Below are 6,161 nucleotides of genomic sequence, written 5' to 3'. Positions count from 1 at the left end.
TGGTCTTAAATGGCTGTGGGCAGCAGCCAGCCCACAGGGCCACGGTGCTGGTGGCCCAGCCGCAGCACCTTGATGCCGCTCCAGCCCTCCCTGGGGCCAGCACTGCAAATTCTGTTTCTGGGGAGTAAGTTCATGCATGAAATACCTGATATTTTGTAGCTTACTGGGCTTTAAAATGTTCAACCGGCAGCAGAGGAGTTTACAGAAGAAAAAAAAAGACAACAGAGATGATCAGATTAGTTTGCATTTGAACGTTGCCCTGAATGTCACAGAGCAATTTACACCTGTACGAAGTCTGCAGAGTTATATTGAATCAGACCTGGAGCATTTTACAGCCACTTTGCATGAACATAAATGATAACATAAGGTGCAAAGGAAACAGCCAGCCGGACAATTACAGAGCATCTTCACATGCCTTATTAATCCTCATTACAGCCCTCTGTGCTGAGGCTCAGCATCCTCCCTTCCCTGACAAGGGCCAGTGAGGCTGTGGAGACAATTTAGCCACGTGCCAAACGTGCGGTGTCTGGCTGCTGGTATCAACATGCCCTTGGTCCTGGAGAGCTGGATGCTCCTTGCCAGTGCCTGCGATGCATCTTGCTAAATTACAGTGATGGGAATCTCAGCTGCCCCTCCTGTCCTACCAGGCTTCTGAGCAATATGTGATGTTATGCTCAACAATATGTCTGTCTTTTTGTCTTGGTGTTTTGTGGTTTTTTTTTTCCCTAAAGCTTACCTTCATAGGTATCTCAGGAACAGGGCGGGGAAAGATGGTGTTCATCTGAAAGACCACAAGCCCAGTTCCTTGCCTGTGCGGTTACGCCCATGAAACAGGTCTGGGTGCTGTGTGTGCGTGCAGGGTCGTGAGCCTCGAGACACAAGGAAATGGGCTAAAAAAGGATTATTCAGCCACTCTCGGAGTGAGAGGCTAGAAGCGCTGCCAGCACGTGTCTGAGCTGTGCCTGTGCGCTCAGGTTAACGACCCAATACAGAGCTGCCAGCATCGCTCTGTATCTACAGTAACATTTCACGAGCGGTACGATTGTTTGCTGTAGCTCTCACATTTATGTCTGATGTTGAAACTCCTTAGAAGAGAGCAGCTACCCAGGGTTTCTCAGCGGTCCCAGAACTCTCACCTGTTTCCCACTCGGAGCCTCCTCCTTCCAAGCTGGTAGACCTGAACTTTTCCCGCTGAAGATGACAAGAAAGACATGGTGAGTGTTGAGCTATGCAGGCATGAGACAGCCTGAAGAGTCAGACCAGTGGTACACAGTTGGGAGATTGGCTGTCTAATGTTCTTTCTGGGAATCTTATTAATGTTATCTTATTATTTCATAATAGATATAACCCATGTGGTAGTGCTGGCAGGCTGTAATTGGGCCTTGCCAGGGAATTACTCATATTTTTCATTCTTGAAGGAATGAAGAGCGTATTCGGTTATGCTAACGACCTCATTTGTGTGGATTCCATTCACTTGATATGTCTCGCTCATGAACTATTACAGCGAGAGTGATGATTTCTTAGCCAAAGTAAACGTTGGGGTGTCTCAAAGCAGATGCTCTCCTCTCCAGATGCTGAATGGATTCCTCTGCCGTGTTTGCCTCTCCTCCAGCAGCTGCAGACTCGCCCAAAGGTGTTCTTTTTGCACAACGTGTTTTGCTGATGGTGAGGTACATCTTTCCCTCTCAGTGTCTTGGGGTACTGTGAGAGACGTAGAGCTCTTTGAAACAGGGCAGGGGAAGTATTTGCTATCTCTTGCTGCTCTATAAATCCTTTCTGCCTATTTAGTCACCCTTGTTTGGGCCTTGGGCCTTTTGGGGTGGCTTGTAAAACATTACAAGAAGTTGAGTGTCTATCCAAGTTCTTAGCTGAGGGGTTTTTTAACTCTCCACAGGGTATAAATGATAGTTTCAGCCATGGAGAACCTTCCTCTCCATATTTACAATTACTCTTCTTTGTGCACATATCAAAGCACAAGCCACATATCCTCGTCAATAAAAGCCCTTTCTAATTCTTTTTTATCCTCCCCAGGGGACCCCTTAGAGCCCTGTGGAACCTCGAGCAGCCCTTTAATTCCTCCTGCTTTGGTCCTTGCCACTGCTTGGGGCCTGTTGTTGTAGCAGCTACGCCAGCTGTGAAAAATGCTGCTCCTTAATCGAGCCGAGCGGTGGTGGCTGAAAGACACAAAGCGTTACCTGCCCATGGGGACCCAGCGCGCCACCCGCTTCTGCAGCGTTAGCAAAAATGTTTCCATGCATTTGTTTGTAAAACGTCTTTATCCAGCCAGGAGAAATGTCCCTTGAAGTGATCTAACCAAATAAATAAATAACAGTCAAAGACAATGCGGGGGGGGGGGGGGGGGGGGGGAAGTTTCTAGAGGGAAATAAGTGATGGATTGGAAGAGATTTGAGGCTGTTGTGTCGTACAACTCGGTGCGCAATGTGACAGGCGAGAGTCCTCGCTGTGCTGCATCCTGGCACCTTCCATTTTAAATGAAGTCCTGAAAAATGCTAATTTAAAAGGGTTGAAGAAACAGAATAAAACAGCCTGATGTACACTGTGGACATTAGATCTTTTTTCATAATATATCTGCTGGTAGCCGTATCAAAATAAAGCTCCTCGGCCAAGGTGCAGGAGGGATGCCTGAGCTACCAGAGGTTTTTCAGTGCGTTCAGGCACACATCTGAGCAAAGAGAGGAATTATTTTACTTTTTACATATAATAATAACAAAGAGAAGGAATCTTGACCTGGAATTTGTCTTTGCTTTCCAAGAGCATCCCTGAGCAGTCTACGGAGACCAGAGGAAAATGTTGATTAATACCACCATTAATGAAAATAAACACGGGCTAAAATTCCAAGCGCTGTGCTTGCTTCTCAAAGCATCCAGGGATAGCAACAGATGCAATAAAGCAGAAATCCACTTTGGCTGCCAAGGGATAACATTTCCTACTTCAGACTCAAGCCATGGAGGGGGGGCGGCCAACGTACCTCCCATTGCAGAGCAGCCCATGACCCTGAAGCTCTCTCATACATTTGAAAAGCCATCTCAGAAATGCAGCAGACTTGAACACTCCCGAGGGCAGCTTCCCAGCCCCTGCAAGGGGACTCATATCATTTACTGACCTGCATGGGACCTGGATGCTGTTCATGTGTATGTGCATTGGCTTTTTCCATCTGAGTATTTATCTCATTGATTTGAGCAAAGGAATTACAGGATTGAAAGAAAATTAATAGTTCCTTGCCCAGCCAGATTCTTATTTTGATTTGTTCCATTCTTGTCACTTTGAGTGAACTAAATAATTAATCATGTTACTGAAAATAATTAGGGCTAATATCACACAGATTACACTAGCCAGTTCTAACAATAATGTTGGTTGAAACATCTAAATAACCTGATATTTAATTATAGTCTGGCTTGTTTAGTGATGTACAGGTTTGGGGCTTTCTCTCACTCCAAATTTTGGCCAGCTACATTGAATAAATAAGAACTTTTTATAGCTGGTGTTCAAATTACCAAATACTTGCCTAAAGCAATCCCATTGATCAAGTGTATCATTTTTAATACAAATGTTTTTATTAGGACGCTTTGTTCAAAATAAATGAAGGATCAAATTAACTGGAGATTGGATGGGGTAGGAAATGCTGCAGCTGGATAATTTCAGCCACTGAGGCTGAACATTTCTTTCAAATGATGAGAAGTCATCAGCTAAGTCTTAATATAAAACACACACACGTGGAGGCATCTCTGTATTGTTTCCTCTCATTGCTGCGACACACTTTATATGAAACATATTTGCGTTTTGTAGGACAGGCTGCAAACCCATCACCTCACTGCAACTAAAAGAGACTGAGATTTTATTCTGGCCAGAATTAGGTATGCTATCAAAATACCAGCATGCACCAAAACCCTCTTCCCACTCCCTCATTTTTCATCCACATTCTGCTGCCCCTGTTACCACCCAGCAAAACTCCTTGCACAGCTCTGCTCTTAACCCAAACATCTCCTTTGCAACCAGAACAGGGCAACCATTTTCCTCTTTTTAGGAAGAAAAACCACTAGAAGAGAGCCAGCACGAATATTCAACTGTTCTAGCATTCATGGTAGCATAGCAGGAGCTGGACATGATCAAGAGTTTATCCATGACCAGCCAGTGGAAAATGATCATGTGAGTGAAATGCTGTTACTTTTATTTTTATGTGTATGTATAGATAGATAGATAGATATAGATATATACACACACACACACATACTTTTTAATCCAGACCAAATTAGGACAGCTATTTGGCATAACATTTTCTTGGCTGTTATGTAGAGCTGTAGATATTAAGTAGTTGCTTTCTGAAACAACTCTCCCTTCTCTGCATCCCGCTCCCAGAGCAACGTGTAAAGTGTTTGCTGATACAGGAATTACAGATGTTGGAGGAGCTGCAATAAAACCTCCCAAGATTTACATCTCCTCCGTGAGGCTTCTCTGCGGGCTGACTTCACAGGAAGAGTTTTTACAGGCATTCAGGATCCTTTTAAATGTATCTCCAGAGGCATTTGCAATAATCGGAGGAAATCCCTTGAAGCCCATCAGATAAAATACACAGAGTTAGGAAGGGAACGCGGAGGTCAGTTAGTCCCCACGGACAAACTATTTTTGACTTGTTCAGGGACACAAAGCCAAGTTTCCAACTCATGCTGAGTGCCGGCTTCATGAAGACCTCCAGATGCTTGCAGCCTCACCCCAGGTCCAGTTTGGGCTGGCTTACAGACTGAAAATAAAATTAAATCTCCCAAAACTGCTGGGTTTCTTCTTAATTTGGGGTAGAGAGGAAATTTCAGCTCTTAGACCCGGATCCAACCAGTCCTAATGCCTGTCCCAGTGCTCCATTGATGTGCCAGGCTGGTGCTTCAAGCAGGCAAATACGCAGCACAGCTTTTAGAGAGAATTATTACTTTATTCATTACTTCAGTGCAAGAAGTAATGAGCCCAGGTGGAATTACAGGTGGTAATGAAAAACAGAGACTTGTTTTTCTCAGGTATCATTTGTGGCCACTTCAACTATATGTATTATGTACTTGTACGTGCTTATACATATTTATATGTGTGCAAGTACCTGTACATGTACCACGTATATATGACAAAGATACAAAGGATTACAGATATATATATATGTTTGTCATGTTACATCCCTATTTTGGAGCTGCAGGCTTTGGGTTGTGAAGGCTTGTATTTTGCTTTTATGCTGTGGCCAATAATAGCTTATTGCCCTCATCATAAGGTTTAAAACCTGTGACAATTACATTTGCTGAAGGAAGCTCTAACTTCACTTTGGAAAACTGCAGTGTATTGGCCCAAGGTGTATTTTGTCCAGAAGAGCTGCAGCTATTGTAAGAAAAACAAGCGAACAATCAAATTTATGAGTTATAGTTAAAGAGATGGGGAATGAGAGCAAATTAACCCCTTTACGCTGTAGCCAAGGCCACAGCACAAGGACGTCGCCGCTGCCTGCCCAGGAAAGTGAGGAATGACAGCAACAGAGTGTATCGGTAATGGGTAACTTGGTACGAGGCAAGCAATTTAATTTCTATAGGGAGCCCCGTGACTGAAAGCAGCACTAATGCTGATTAATCCGCGCCCACCCACCCCCCACCTTTTCTGTCCCCTAATTTCTCAGTGCTCAGTGCTCTTTCCTCCTTTCAGTGATTCCCACCGTGCAGGTACACAAGGCACCTCATGTACCTACACTGAACACATGTAAAATCCCTCCGATTATGCTATTGCCTTTATTAGCCTGTGTGACAGTTTATACCACTGTGTTTATCTCTGCTGATTCTAAAACAACGTATATAGTTCATTTAATTACTATTTTAGTAATTTACCACAAGAAAATCTAGATTTTTCATCAGACTTTCGGGGTTGGTGTTTTTTCGGGTGGGATTTTGCAGCCTTGCATCCCTGTTTGGTTCCCAGGACCGTTCTCAGAGGACAGGATCTGACAGGACACACATTCTTCCCTGCTTCTTTTCTCAGTCAGGTATGAGCACAGGTAAACTCAAAGGGGAGAAAAGTTCGTGCTCCCCACAACTGTCCTTATTTTAGGAAAGCTGACCTGGCTTGACTTCAGGGGGCATGTTTGTTTCGGTTTTGTTTGGTAGATAATCTGATTTCAG

The sequence above is a fragment of the Falco punctatus genome, assembly GCF_963210335.1.
Source record: "Falco punctatus genome assembly, chromosome: 4".
NCBI lineage: Eukaryota > Metazoa > Chordata > Aves > Falconiformes > Falconidae > Falco > Falco punctatus.
Note: the sequence above shows the minus strand (reverse complement) of the source record.